This window comes from Eptatretus burgeri, chromosome 2 (genome assembly GCF_056783735.1).
Source record: "Eptatretus burgeri isolate ZD-2024b chromosome 2, Ebu_testis_v1, whole genome shotgun sequence".
Lineage (NCBI taxonomy): Eukaryota > Metazoa > Chordata > Myxini > Myxiniformes > Myxinidae > Eptatretus > Eptatretus burgeri.
Window position 1 is genome coordinate 67740767 of NC_140962.1, and position 15451 is coordinate 67756217.

Here is a 15451-nt window from a genome sequence, read left to right on the forward strand (position 1 = left end):
CTCGACGTGTTTTGACTTATGAGTAACTTACAAATAACGTGTGTTGACGTGTGTCAACGATCGCATAACGTGCCTACAACTTATGGCCAGCGTATGTGGAACGTGTGAGTCATACGTTGGCATACGTCGAAAAATTTTGAGCATGCCTAAAATTTGTCGACGAGCTCGGCGTACTACGACGTATGCCAGCGTGCTTCAACGTGCTCTTAACGTATTCGACGTGTGCCAGCGTATTCGGCAAACTTTTCATACGTCGGCATACGCTCGCTAAAACGTCAAAGTGTGACTGGGCCTTTAAGAAAGGATCAAAAAGACGTAGCACCACATTTTCAGACAACGTCTGGTCTGCAGGGCAGTGCTTATCTTTGCCCAGATATGGAAACCCATTCAACAAATACTTTAAATGAACAACTGTTAGCCAAAACTTTATTCCGAATTTGTCTGGTTTGTTGGCCATGTATTGAGTGACTCGATACCTGGCCTTCATGGATAACACTTGGTCATCCACGATAATGTATTCCCCAAGTTTATAGCAGGAGATGAAATTATCCATGAAACGATTTTAGACTTCAGACACCAGTACAAATTTGTCTCCCTGTAAATCCTCAAATCTTGTTGACCTTTGGTCAAATTGCAAGAATGTCATTACACAAAATCTGTTTCTTGACGTGGTGTTACAAAATAATGGTGAGCCCCAGGTAACAGACCATAGACGATCCACTTCAAGTCATTTTGCACAGTACATTCCAAGGACATAGAGCATAGCAATAAGTATATTCAGTTCGCCCAGAGAAATTGACCATTCATCATCAGGGAGTTGTCTCACTTTCACTCAAATGCTCCTGCTCAGGAATGTAGTCATCATCACCCTCTTCATCACTTTCGACATCATCATCTACCTCTGACTCATTTTCAGGAACCTGCTATTGCTGAAAAGTAGCTTGTGTGAGCTGAAAATTGCATTTGCCTGAGCCCTGGCCAATGCAACATGTTTACTCTCCAGCATCTGATGTTGCTCTATCTGAAATAGAATGAATGAATGAAAATATTGGGGATTTTATATGAATTTCTACCTTGGCAGATTCTGCACACAGAGATGGAATCGCATCAAAACATGTACTGATAATAACATCTTAAATTACAAGAAATGCAGTTCCTTTGCGGTCAAATTGAACACAGTCGCGGTTTTAGGTATAACAGCCTGCAATTCAAATGTGGTTGAGGTCAGAATGTCAGTTTTTGTGTGAATATTTAACACCCACAATCGTGAAAAGTCAATGAGCTTCAAAACTGAATAAACTAGAAGGGCACGCTTCAACATCACATCGTCACAAGTATGCCTCCGCCCACATTTTTACATCATTATACATACTTATACCAAGTCCCTGAACTCGGATTCAGAAAATTAAATAATTCGGACTGTCAGACCATGCGTCCGATCAGGTTTAAATTCAAAATATATATTCCCCATGACTGCTCGATCATAATTGTGATGATTCACGTTGATTGATAAAGTGGTTCAAGAGAAGTAATTTAAAAAAGATTTTCGTTCAATTGCAATATGGCTGCCAGACCGTGTGACCTATTAAGTATTCGTGAACACCTGGCATCCCCAAGGCTTGGGGAACATGTGGGTGAAGTTTCCCCTCGATCTGTCAATAAAGTCAATGCTGTGAAATTGGCACATGGCAAGTACTCCTCATGTCATGAGATTTATATATCTCTTTTGTTTGTGGAAACACAGACTGCAGTGAAGCGGTTGAAAAGGGGTAAAGCTCCTGGGATCTGTGGCATCCATGCTGAACTTCTCAAGGCTGGTGGAAATGCTGCACTCGTGTCGTTTTGTGCTCTGCCTGGAACACAGGTATCATCCCAACTGACTGTAAGAGGGGCTTTGTTGTCCCTCTCTGGCAAGGGAAGGGTGATCGCCAAGACTGCAACAACTACCGAGGGGTGACGCTGCTCTCAGTGCCGGGCAAGGTCTTTGCTCGGATAATTCTCGATAGGGTTCGCCACCATCTGCTTGAGCACCAGCGTCCAGAGCAGTCAGGATTTACACCAAAGAGGTCAATGATTGATCGTATCCTTGCTCTTCAGGTCCTTACCGAACGCAGACGAGAGTTTCGGCAGGGGCTGCTTGCAGGCTATGTTAATCTCTGTAAAGCATTTGATTTAGTGAATCGGGATGCCGTCTGGGGGATTCTTAGTCTTCGTGGGGTGCCACCAAAACTGATCAATCTGATGACTGAACTATACTCTGGTACTGAGCGTGCTGTGAGATGTGGTGATACCATCTCTGACTTATTTCCAGTTCTTACTGGAGTTAGTCAGGGGTATGTATGGGCCACCACACTTATCAGCACTTGTATGGACTGGATTCTGTGGCGGATGTCAGAGAGATCAAGCTGCGGTGCATCATTTGGGAATGTCAAGATCACTGACCTTGATTTCGCAGATGATGCAGTCATGTTTGCGGAGACTCTAGATATCCCTTTGGGAGCCCTCGAGGTGCTGAATGAGGAGTTGCAGCCACTGGGATTACGGGTTTCCTGGGTCAAAACTAATATCCAGTCTTTCAATGACATCATGGATGCTGCTCTCCTGTCTGTAGCTGTTTGTGGCAAGGATGTTGAGGTTACTGAGAGATTCACTTACCTTGGCAGTGATATTCATGTCTCTGCTGGCTGTGTGCCAGAGGTCAGCAGACATCTGGGTGGGGCCTGGGGAGTCATGGATTCACTGGATCATGGGGAGTGGCCCTGCTCGTACCTTTGGAGGAGGACGAAAGTCCGAGTCTTAAGGTCCTTGGTGCTTCCAGTTTTGCTCTATGGATGAGAGACTTGGACTCTGACCTGGGATCTGAGATGGAGACTTAATTCCTTTGGTACCTGGTCTCTTAAGAGAATCCATGGCTATCGCTGGTTGGACCTTGGTCCAATGTGCGGTTGTTGAGAGAGACTGAAATGAGATTTGTTACCTGCATAGTCCATGAGCATCAGCTGCAGCTGTATGGACTTGGGCCTCGTTTTCCTGACGCTGATCCTGCTCACCAGATTCTCTCAGCGAGGGAACCTCGTGAGTGGAGGAGGCCAATGGGCCGAGCACGTACCTCATGGTTGCAGCAGGTTGATCAGAATTCCAAGTTGATGGGGATGGGCCAGGCCTCTGCCTGGGGGATGGCCCAATGGAGGCCCTGGAGTAGCAGTGGAAATTGGACGCAGCGACACGCTGCTCTGGCGCATGCTCCCATACCTGACCTGACCTGACCTGACCTGACCTGTTCTGTCAAGCTGTTCTGGAGAAGTAGATTTTTAAAGTTTTATTCTTCAAAAAATCATAGCTGCCAAATTGTGTGACCTACGATGTCATAGGTGGGAAACCTTTTGTTCCTCATGGACAGGTCATCATACCTGTAATGTTGTCTTGATCTGTTTTGCCGTTTTGGAGAAGAAGATTTTTGAAAGTTTTTATGAAAAAAAAAAAGACTGCCGAACCACGTGCCCGATGAGGTCATCAATTTTTTCCCCCATGCAATTTAGCCCGAGATGACCCTCAAATTTTCATACTGATCAGATAAAGCATTCGATGTCTGCAATTCTGATGTCGTCATGAAGCTACCACATGAAGCCAATGAAGCCACCAATGACATCATCAAAAAAATCACCCTTTTTCCCCATTGAAAGTACTAGACATGTGCCAAGATTCAATTTTATCCACGGAGCAGTTTTGGAGACAGACTTCAAAAGTTTTTCCTTTTTCCAACATGTCTGCTAGACCACGTGACCTATGACATCATAATTATCATTAAAACATTCTATATGAGTAGTAATTGAAAAATTTGCACCAATGTAAAAAAAATTTGTGTCAATCAAATAAGCAATTGCAGAGAAAACAGATAAAATTAGCATGGACGGACGGATGGACATTGTTACATCACATTGTTCCATCATCTTTTGACATTGTTCCATCACAATCTCACAACAAAAGTAAAATGGCAAAAGCTATCGTGATGCTGAACCATAAGGCTAACAAGAGGATTGTGGTGTCGCATTGTGGCATCGTGATGTGGTGTCATTGATTTCATTGGTATTTTTCTTCTTCATTCTTCTTATTCATTTTTCGTTTTTCATCCATCACAATCCCACAACAAAAAAGTAAAATGTCAAAAGATATCGTGATACTGAGCCATAAGACTGATAAGAGGATTGTGGTGTCGTATTATGGCATTGTAATCCAGTGTCATTCTTACCTTGTTTGTTTGTTTTTTTGAGATTTCATCCCTCCATGTTTTTTCTATATATACTGTATATGTGTGTGTGTGTGTGTGTGTGTATATATATATATATATATATATATATATATATATATATATATATATATATATATATATATATATATATATATATATATATATATGATTTCCAGTCCACAATGAGCATATCAAAACAGCAAAATCTTCTTCCTTGTTATAAGGGTTCTTCCACATATTACAATTGCATAGTGCAGTACCTTTTGTATGTCCCATGCATTCCCTTTCTCTTCTCTTCTTTACTCCTACCTCCTGCCATCCTATTTTCGTTTTTCTCTCCCCTTTTTCCACTCCCCTTCCCCTTTCACAATGACTTCCACCCATCCCTAAAAAACATCCATGCATCTCAACATAGAACATGAGAATTGATTATCACAAAAAAACAGCTGTACAACGTTTGAACTTGATGGTTTTGATAATGAAATAGCAGAAGAAGATTTAAAGAGAAAGGCACACAGAGGGATAGTAAATAATAAACGAGGAGGGAATAGGGAGGTTGTGAGGGGTGACGTTCCCACAAAAGGAAGGTTACCACATGCTACCCTAGAACATGCACAAAAAAACTGCAACCTATATAATCACCCAAGCCACCTGTTCGCACTACCTCGAGATTTTATATATCTCTTTGGTTCAACTCTTTCAAACGATCACCTATCCTTACCTCCATTATGTTCCCTGGCAAGCTTCTACCTTCAAACTGTACTCTGAGTAAAATAAAACTCATCACGATTCCTTCCTTACCTTCAAACTGTGCCCAAAAGTCCTATACCTCAACAAAAGTAAACACTTGCGTTCATTGTGGTTAAGCATTCACACACACAGTCAATGTCGGACTCCTTTAATAGCTCAACGCTTTCATCGTAATTCCACATAATCGTTTTTTTTTTGCAAATATAATTCCCCTGTTTTCTAAATATTGCCTCATAATTTAGACTTGGCATTCCTGAAAGCATTCAAATAGCTTAAAGCTGAACGCTCTCGAAAGTGATTATATTTCCTGTTTAATAAGATGAGCAAAATTGAACAAAATATTCAGGACACTTCTTAACAAGCCCACTAACTTAAACATAATTTCTTCCCTGGTTAAAACGAAGTCGCTGTTTGCCTTCTTTATTGATGCTTGACACTGCCCTGCCTGTTTGAGCATTTAGTTTGGAGGTAATCATAAAACCTTTTCCTTACATATCAAATGGAGAATCTTCCCATTGTGAACATAATATCTATCTATGTTGTATCTGTGCATTGCTCAGAAGTTAATCCTTTGTATGTCGAGGTAATATGTTCCAAATTTCAGCAACGTCCATTTCCTCATTGTTGAGTTTTGAAGGAAAACCCTCAAAATTGACGTTGGTGTCTAGCAGTCTGTCTGTTCCTCCCTATATCCGTCAGAAATTTGTTGGCACTCGTATCTCAAAGGCTACACATTGAAACGAGCTGAAACCTGGAATATACATTGGACAATACATCTAATTAATGGCTTTTGAAACAAATTCCACCGAATTGCCATAGTTTTTGATTACAGATATTTTTTGCTCATTAGCTATGAGCTTGAGTTCTGTTCTTGTGCAGTACAAGTATACAATGGCGGTTTTGTTAGAAGCAGAGACTCCTGCAGCAATCAAGGCAAGCATGAAGCATCCCTCCCCTTATATGGAATGGTTTCTCTGTGTGCAACTTTAACACAGGGACTGAAAATTCCTACGGTTGGTGGGGGGGGGGGGTTGCCCCCCAACGAGGTATTTGCTTTATTCTCCGAAGTCACACACACAATGATATACCAGTTTGTTCACAGCATTAAAAAAGTTGGGGTCTGAGTGGTGTACAGTGGGGGTGACACCCAAAATAGGTATTTGCTTTCTTCTCAGAAACTACACACACAATTTTGATGAAACTTGATCACAACCTTCATCACCAGTGATCTACCAAAGTTTGTTCAGGGCATCAAATAAAATTTGGGGGTCTAAGGGTTGTACGGGGTGGGGAGGGGGGGGGTGCACCCAACATTTTAAATAAATTATTCACACACTTGCACAATATGTTATGCTTTTTCGTTTTCAAGGTACACGAAACACTTTACGTACTGACGGGTTTTAACCTATATATGTAGGGTGCCCATTAATGTGAACTTTTCTAGAGCATTACTTGGTTCCTCCGAAGAAGACAAGGGTAGTACAGCATGCACACCAGATTTATTGAATGTGCCTTATTTTCTATGGTCTGGCATTTTCCACAAGCCATGGAATGTCCCTTCTTTGCTGTTGTTTGGCATTTTGTACAATCTATACAATGTCATTTCCACATGGCACATGCCCTATAAATGGGCCTTTTCTATGCCCATGGCATTTTTCCCAATAATTTATTACAGCACTTTACATTTCATCTTTTTTGGCCTATTCCTCCAAATGGACCTAATCTATCCTGTATACATACATACATACCTACACATAGTCATGTCGGGTCGCTAACACATCTCACCATGCCAGAGACAAATTTAACTCCCGAGTAAGGGCCAAATCACATGAGTAACCCGAGTGGAATGATCCCTTGCACTCTGCCCCTCGTCGGAGGTACTAAACTAGCCGGGCTCTTTAAACGAATGTAACAAATTCTACCACTCCATCCTCCTCCATTAATTTATTCCAAAAGCAGAGATGTTCTCTCACACAGGGATGTAATGGCGGGCCGCCACTTGGCACGTGTTGTTATGAAATAACAGCTTATTGAAAGAGACCACAAGACCACAAAAATGTTGAATCCTGAGGCAGAAGGCAGATGGACATAAATAAATGCAGATAAATAAATAAATGCACATGCACGATTGGTAAAATGAAAACACTTAATACTAGAGTATAATCTATGGCACCACAGGCAAACAATTTTTCATGCACGACGGGCGGTGGGGGGGGGGGGGGATTCAGGCGAGGTCTTTGAAAAGGTTATGGGATGTAAATAGCTCTACCCACAAGCAGGTCTCCAGGCCACAGCAGAACCAGCGTGTGGCACGGATCAGACCAATGAGCAGCGAGGCACGGATCATAGAGGCAAAGCCCAATTTGTGTACTATTTGTGAACGTCTTTACAGCTGTGGAGGAACTCCAGGAAAGATTGGAAACAGCAAAGCGCTTACCTTTGGTAGCCTCTCATGGTTGCTTTATGCAGATTATTCGGCTGTAAGAGCATGGGAAGAGTCGATTTATTTATATAGTCCTAGCCATCTGAATTTAATTGATTAGGTGAGAGCTAATTGGTTATTCCCTCCATTCACAGGTGAGGGATGTGGGTGGGTCTTCGTTTTTCATTGAAATGTTGACTGCTTTTGATATTTACACGTGGTACATGCTTGGGAGCCTCGTTGATATGCATTTCCGTCTGCACTGTCTTTGATGATTCGCCAACAAGTGATGAAACTGGTCTGGCAGCTGAGGAGGTGTATAGCATTTGGATTCTTATATGTGTACTATTTGTGAACGTCTTTACAACTATGGAGGAACTCTGGGAAGGGTTTGAAACAGCAAAGGGCTTATGTTTGGTAGACTTTCTTGGTTGCTTTATGTAACTTTTTCATCTAGAAGAGCATGGGAGGAGTCAAATTATTTATATAATCGTAGACACCTTGGTTTAATTGATTAGGTGAGAGCTAATTGGTTATTCCCTCCATTCACAAGTGAGAGATGGGGGTGGGTCTTCATTTTTCATATATATATATATATATATATATATATATATATATATATATATATATATATATATATATATATATATATATATATATATATATGTATATATATATATATATATATATATATATATATATATATATATATATATATATATATATATATATGTGTGTGTATATATATATATATATATATATATATATATATATATATATATATGTGTGTGTGTATATATATATATATATATATATGTATATATGTATATATATATATATATATATATATATATATATATATATATGTATATATATGTATATATATATATATATATATATATATATATATATATATATATATATATGTATATATATATATATATATATATATATATATATATATATATATATATATATATATATATATATATATATATATATATATATATTTTTATATATATATATATGTATATGTATATATATATATATATATATATATATATATATATATGTATATGTGTATATATATATATATATATATATATATATATATATATATATATATATATGTATATATATATATATATATATATATATGTGTATATATATATATATATATATATATATATGTGTATATATATATATATATATATATATATATATATATATATATTTTTTTTTTTTAATATATATATGTATATATATATATATATATATATATATATATATATATATATATATATATATGTATATATGTATATATATATATATATATATATATATATATATATGTATATATGTATATATATATATATATATATATATATATATATATATATGTATATCTGTATATATGTATGTATATATATATATGTATATCTATATATATGTATATATGTATGTATATATATATATATGTATATATGTATATATGTATATATGTATATATGTATATGTATATATATATATATATATATATATATATATATATATATATATATGTATATGTATATATGTATATATGTGTATATATGTATATATATATATATATATATATATATATATATATATATATATATATATATATATATATATATCTGGCATGTTAACCCATTGCTTCACTGATTAATTTAATCAAAAAAGACAACATGTTGTACTGCACAAATGTTCTGGTTTATTTACCCTATAATTTATCTGAGGTCATCTTCCATCTGTTGGGAAATCAGCTGGCATCACCTTTGTCAGCCAACTTCTTAATGGTACAATTTTTTTCAATTTTTTGCAGGGTTGGCCAGGGGGGAGTTTGGCTAACGTCTTTCACGAACTAGCTGGTCAGGCCTGACATTCGACTAAGGTTAGGGCAGGAATTTGTAATTTGGCCAAGGTTCCGGCGATATCTCACCTTCTCTTCATGAGGGACACCGTGGGATCTTTGACATCCACCAACTAATGCCAGCAGATGGGACCCCTAGTTTCATGATGGCACACTCACTGCCTGTAAAAGCCAGAGATCACAGTTTATAGATGCACCAAGATTCAAACCCAGGCTAGAGAGCTTAGAGGTGGTGTGCCTAACTCCAGCCACCCATCCTCAGCCATCTTTGCTGATTATATATGGCGCTCAAAAAAAAATTCACTTCCACATCGCTGCAAAGCTCTGTGTTGGATTATTTGGTTTAAACCTTTGCTTAAAATGAGTGAAACGTAAAATGATTGTTTTCGAAGTATATATAAACAGATAAACAAATAAGTAAACAAACAAACAAGAAATCACTCAAAGAGCAACAATTGGCAAAACAACGAACTAGAATGGCACTCAGTAGAGCACGTACCTCCGCCATGCTGAACAGTTTACGTTTTGTATCCCACTGATAGGTCGGATCTTGATCCAAACCTGAACCAAAATCGAATCTGCTTATTCTTGTCACATAACCAAATCATTCACCTAGTTTTGTCATAACTCATTGACAACTTTCTGATATATCATGCTGTATATCATTTTTGGCATGCTCTCTCAATGGTGAAGAATCACTTGAAATGAAAAACATTCTTGTTTCCAGATCCAAATCTTCACCAAAATAGAATTAATGCTGCCGTGTGACCCACCTGACTTGTCCACCAAGTTTTGTCCGAATTCATTCATAACTTTTTGAGATATTGTGTTCTATATTGTTTTTAGCCCCTTCACTCAATGGTGAAGAATCACTTAAAAACTCGTGGATCTGCTTTTTTTGATTGAAAAAAGAGGAAGGTTTTTGAAGGAATTTACAAGATTTTCCCAAGCATTTACTGTCAAACATTTTGACACACTTCTAGTCACGTGGTCGCCATGACCTCTGCAATTTAGCATCCATACCCTCGCCTAATGTTGTAACTCAAATTTAGTAGCATTCTGACCTGTGGATATGGAGAATATTTTTGAAGAAATTTAATAAATCGGCTTTTTTGACCTACTTAAAGCCATGTGATGAGAACGAGCTTTGCAATTCCTGTTACCAATCAGGTGAGGAACGTTGCTGCCAAATTTCAGCCGGATCGGCCCAGCGGTTTGGCTGGAAAAGTCGAAATAGGAGACGGATGGACGGCGCGTGATGACAATACCTTATCTGGAATTTATATTCCAGATAAGCTATAAATTGGGTGTGGGGGCACCAATTTTAAAAACAAACCTGACAACAGCTGTAAGCCTTCCCCTATCCTATAGGGTGAGGCTTAATAATCGTGACTTTAAAATATTCTTTCTGCAGCCTTGGTGGCATTCCTATCAACAAATTCCCATGAGTTATCACACTACATTAATCTTCCTTGTGGTGAACACAATGATAAAATAATGGATTATGAATGATGAAAAATTATTGGTGTTCTTTAGTTTCTGATTGAGCTTTCACATGTGTAGTATTTGTGGAATTTATTGCATTAGTTGTGAAAGTATCATTTAAATCTTTGTGTGAGAATGACCTTGGATATCTCTTTCACAAATGTATGACAACATAAAACATGGCACTTTATCATGGGCTTGCAAAATCATGCACTTGTAATCAAAAAAGATAAAAATGTGTAATCAGTATGTGTGCAGTTCAAAATATTCTCAGAAGTATATATAATTAGGAGGGAAATATATTTCTCACTGAATATTTGGACTTGTATAATTGAAAAATGAAAGATGTTGGCCTGTCTTGGACCATTGTGAGCCTGTTATTTGAATAACTTTTTGAACTCCCAACATAATTCTAAGTGGACAACTATATAATGAAAGGCATTTGTGAATTTTACCAAACCTGAATGAGGTCTGCTATTGTTATCATCTAACCCTGTGCTGCCCTCGTCATATCCTTGTTTATCAGTCATGAAAGGAAACCATTGTGGCCTTTCTTGGCCTTCTACCTGAGTCATAAAACTATTGTGCCAGATCCAAGTCCTTGAGGCCACATGTGATTGCACATAACGACAAAGACATTATATTTGTTTGGCAGGGGCATTTGGTCCTTCATAAGGCAGTGATAAGAGCACTATGCACTTTGCAATGCAAACCTTGCTGCATTTATTACCCTGTTAGACAACTGCCATCATAAAATAATAATTCTTTATAATGCAGGGTGTTCCACGAATTTATGACACGTTTATTATCAGATTATATAAATGTCAGTCATTCGTGGAACACACTGTAAAAGCCACTTCTTACTTGGTGCAGGAATCTCCATGAGTGAACAAGCTTGGTGTGTTGTAATCTTTCCCGTATAGAAAATGATACTAAGCGACTATTAAAATACAAACCACGAGCAGATAACAAATTCCAAAAGGGAAAGTTGAGCTGGCGAATGTTGTTATACGACATTTTTGCCATTATGTTATTCTATTCAGCACTATAGATACATGTTAAATATCTATAGATAGATACATGTTAAAATATATTAAAGGATGACTTAAGAGATCATACCTTTTCAAAAGCATCAACTATCCTTTGAGAAACTAATGAATAGGTTGCGGGAAAAAAAAAGGAGACAGAAAAAGATACCAAGCCCATTACAATGTTTCGGATCTTGAAATGTTAAGTTTCCATCTATTTTCAAAAGCTCTCCGAATGTAACTATTCCTTGTGCTTCTCAGACACTATTTTTTCTCTGGTCTCCCAACTTGAAATTAATTCATCATTTATATAAAGGAAAAATATACAAGATTGCATGAATGGTTGATGGTATTAGAGGTGGATTGGGCTGTCTGTACTTTGGGAGAAGTCCCAGTAGGTTGGTGGGTTTGTGGGTAAGCCTTCCAAGAACTTGTTTTGTGCAAAGAACACCACTTATTTGTTCATCTATACTAATAAATGTCAGTGTGCATGCGTGCGTGCGTGTCCTTAATTCCAAAACCGTAAAACCCAGCAGCCTGAAACTTTGCATGCATCCAAAGAAAACTCCACAGAAGTGCAAGAGTAAAAATAGGATTTTTGCATTAATTAAAGCACCCATTTTGAAGACAAGTAATGGCCTTATTTAATTGTATCATTTATTCGGCACATCCTCGGTTACCGCTCTCAATGGGGTCGAAAGGCGTATCCTTGGTGACCTCACCTGGGCCTGAAGCCACCATGTTTTTTGGCCTGCTCAACCATGCCTTGACATGGAACAGGCCACAACTATTTCTTCACCACAAAGTTTGTTTTTTTCACTTTCCTCACTCATTATCAAATGCCAGTAAACATTGCTACGAATTGCTGGGTACATTGCAATCCTCATAAACACAGAGGGCAGTGTTTATAAATAAATCAAAAATAAGAGGGCAGTGTCCATGGATTTCTTTCATTTTAGGACATGCAATCACCACGAGTATCTCTTAAACTAAGGAAAATTTCAAAATTTATGCTCCAGAATTGAACTTGCAAGCAGTTCCGATTCTGAAAAATGTGTTTTGTCCAATTCGGAAATATTTGATATTTTGAGCATCTTCAGGAGGTGTATGTTTAACATGATGGTTCAGTGCTTATTGATCATGTGCCAAGCAAGCCGTTTCTTATCAACCATTTCGTTGCTGTGGTTAAGCCACTTGGCGAGCGCTCTACAATATTCACACTGTCACTGAATACTGTATGTCGATTGACTTGAACAAAGTTCAGGGCCACTCACGTGCATCATTGGCTACGTGCTGTTCTGTGGTGCAACAGGAGGTGACAGTTGCAGGAAGATGTGTTTAACTTTATGTGGACAGAATAAACGAATCACAATACCATCAGCGATGAAACAGTGCAGGGTATTTATATTATTGCAGCATTAACTGAACACCACCCGAGAGGTGCCAAAACCACCAGAACACAACAGCCGGAACCCCACCCACTGATGGCCATGAATATATAATGGAGCTGGCTCGCTGAAAATGTGAAATTATATTTTTCACGATGTTCTCCTTTTTGTTCTTCCATTATACAACCCGTCACTTCGACATCGATAAATATTGTTGTTAATTCGCACCCGCCGGCGTGCGATCAGCCACATAACTCGAATCGCGGCCGCTTCGCCCACCAAACGTGCAATTCAGTCGTGACCCTCCGCGAACTACCGCCCGGAGCCAGTCACGGGTGGGGGTTTAACCTTACCACAACTCGGTCCGCATTCTACCCGCGCGAACTAAGGTCTGATCGCCGAATGGTCGATTTACCTAAGTACTCACGCGAGTAGCGTACCGAGGAGTTGTACCACGCCACAGGTCGACTCCGGACACGAACCGCTGAAGCGGCTCGTTCCGTGCTGCAGAGATAACCGAGCGGAGTTATCGTCGACCTCGACGGTTCAGATTATTTACCGGGCGTTTTAAAACCACTATCAATCCCTTACGTGATGCAAGATGGAGATTCAATAATAGGAAGGAGACGAAGCAAAGCGGGAAACAGTTAAACAAGCAATGCACATTTATTACGGAAACACGGAAGGCATGTATATTACAGTCAAGACAAAATGCAACAAATAACAGTCAAGACAAAAGCAATACGACCGAATAAAAGGGCAATTATTTACAACACTTATACAGTTCTACTTGTCGGGACTCGGCGCCACATCACTCATTCCAAAAAGCAAAGGAAAGAAAGCCACCCTCACAGGCAAGCAGGCAGACAGGTCCGTGGACCAAATGTGCGTGGAACCTGGAGGAGCGGCCAGGTCCACGAGACCGAGAAGGTCTTACCCGCGTCCTCGTGACGCGATGGCGGCCAAGCCGCAATGTCCGCGCCGCTGCGCCCCGACTCCGTGCCCCTGGCGTGGTCGGCGAGTCCTCTCCGGCGTGCTCCGTGCAAGCAGTTTGGTTGGCACCACGTTTAGGGTGGGGGAGGAACGGGCCCCCCCCCGGCACTATCTCAGCGCGGATGGGGGGGGAATTGCTGATGCTCAGGGAGAGGTGAATGGCTGGCTGGCTTGGATCCCGCGAGGAGACGGCACCAATGACGAGACGAGCGACCCCCACACCGCAACCTCGATGCCGACCGCCGTATTCACTCGACTCGAACTTGAACTCTTCACTCGCCCCGACCAGCCGCACGAGTCGCCTTGTGCTCGCGTCTTTATAGGCCGGAGGAGGAACCTATATGCAAATTTCAGGATCAAAACGCGATTGAAGGCGGGGCCACACCACCCTCTGTTCAGCCATTGGTGCGGCAAAAAGGAGGCGTGAACCTCTTTTGATCCAAATTCCTCTCGTAAAGAATCCACGTTCATCGCGCTTGGAGGCAGGACCATACCGCCTGACGCTCGCCCATTGGACGGAGAAAAAGGGGGCGTGAAGCCTTTTTGATCCGAATTTCTCCTTGAGAGGAACGCATTCATACCCGCGGCTCAACGCCTTTGGCATCAATTACCGAACGGGCCCTGGACAGCACGACGTTTGGTGTTGACTGGTGGTGTGGTCGATGGTTGTCAAAGGAGATAGGCGAAGGTGGTTTGCTGTGGTGGTTTGGTGGTTGGCGGGCGTCGTTTGGGAATGGCGGTGAAGCGATGTTTGCGGGATGGAGTTGTGAAGGTAAAGGTAGTGGCTGTTTGCATTGTTGGCGGCTTAATGGTCCAAAATAACAATAGAAAAAGAAAAAATGGCCAACTCAAAGCGTCGCAGCCCGGATGAATCGCACATATTCCCTCTATACAACGGGTTTGGGCTAACTACACATGAACTTACCGATATATCTCACCTGAGGACTCTTTATGGTGTAATGCGAATTATCACAACCGTAACAATATTTATGTGTGTGTATATATTATATTTATGTGTGTATAACATATATATATATATATATATATATACATATATATATATATATATATATATATATATATATATATATATATATATATATATATATATATATATATGTATATATATATGTATATATATACATATATATATGTATATATATATATGTATATATATATATGTATATATATATATATATGTATATATATATGTATATATATATATATATGTATATATATATA

At 39.2% G+C, this 15451-nt stretch overlaps 1 long non-coding RNA gene across 1 annotated transcript in view; it reads left to right on the top strand.

Moving 5' to 3' along the window:
* The first annotated feature begins 1798 nt into the window (after window positions 1-1798).
* Window positions 1799-15451, top strand: part of LOC147032226 (uncharacterized) — a 99273-nt gene continuing 85620 nt past the window's right edge. The window contains exon 1 of the long non-coding RNA XR_015052007.1: window positions 1799-1864. This is a non-coding gene — a long non-coding RNA (uncharacterized LOC147032226). The remainder of the gene's footprint in view (window positions 1865-15451) is intronic.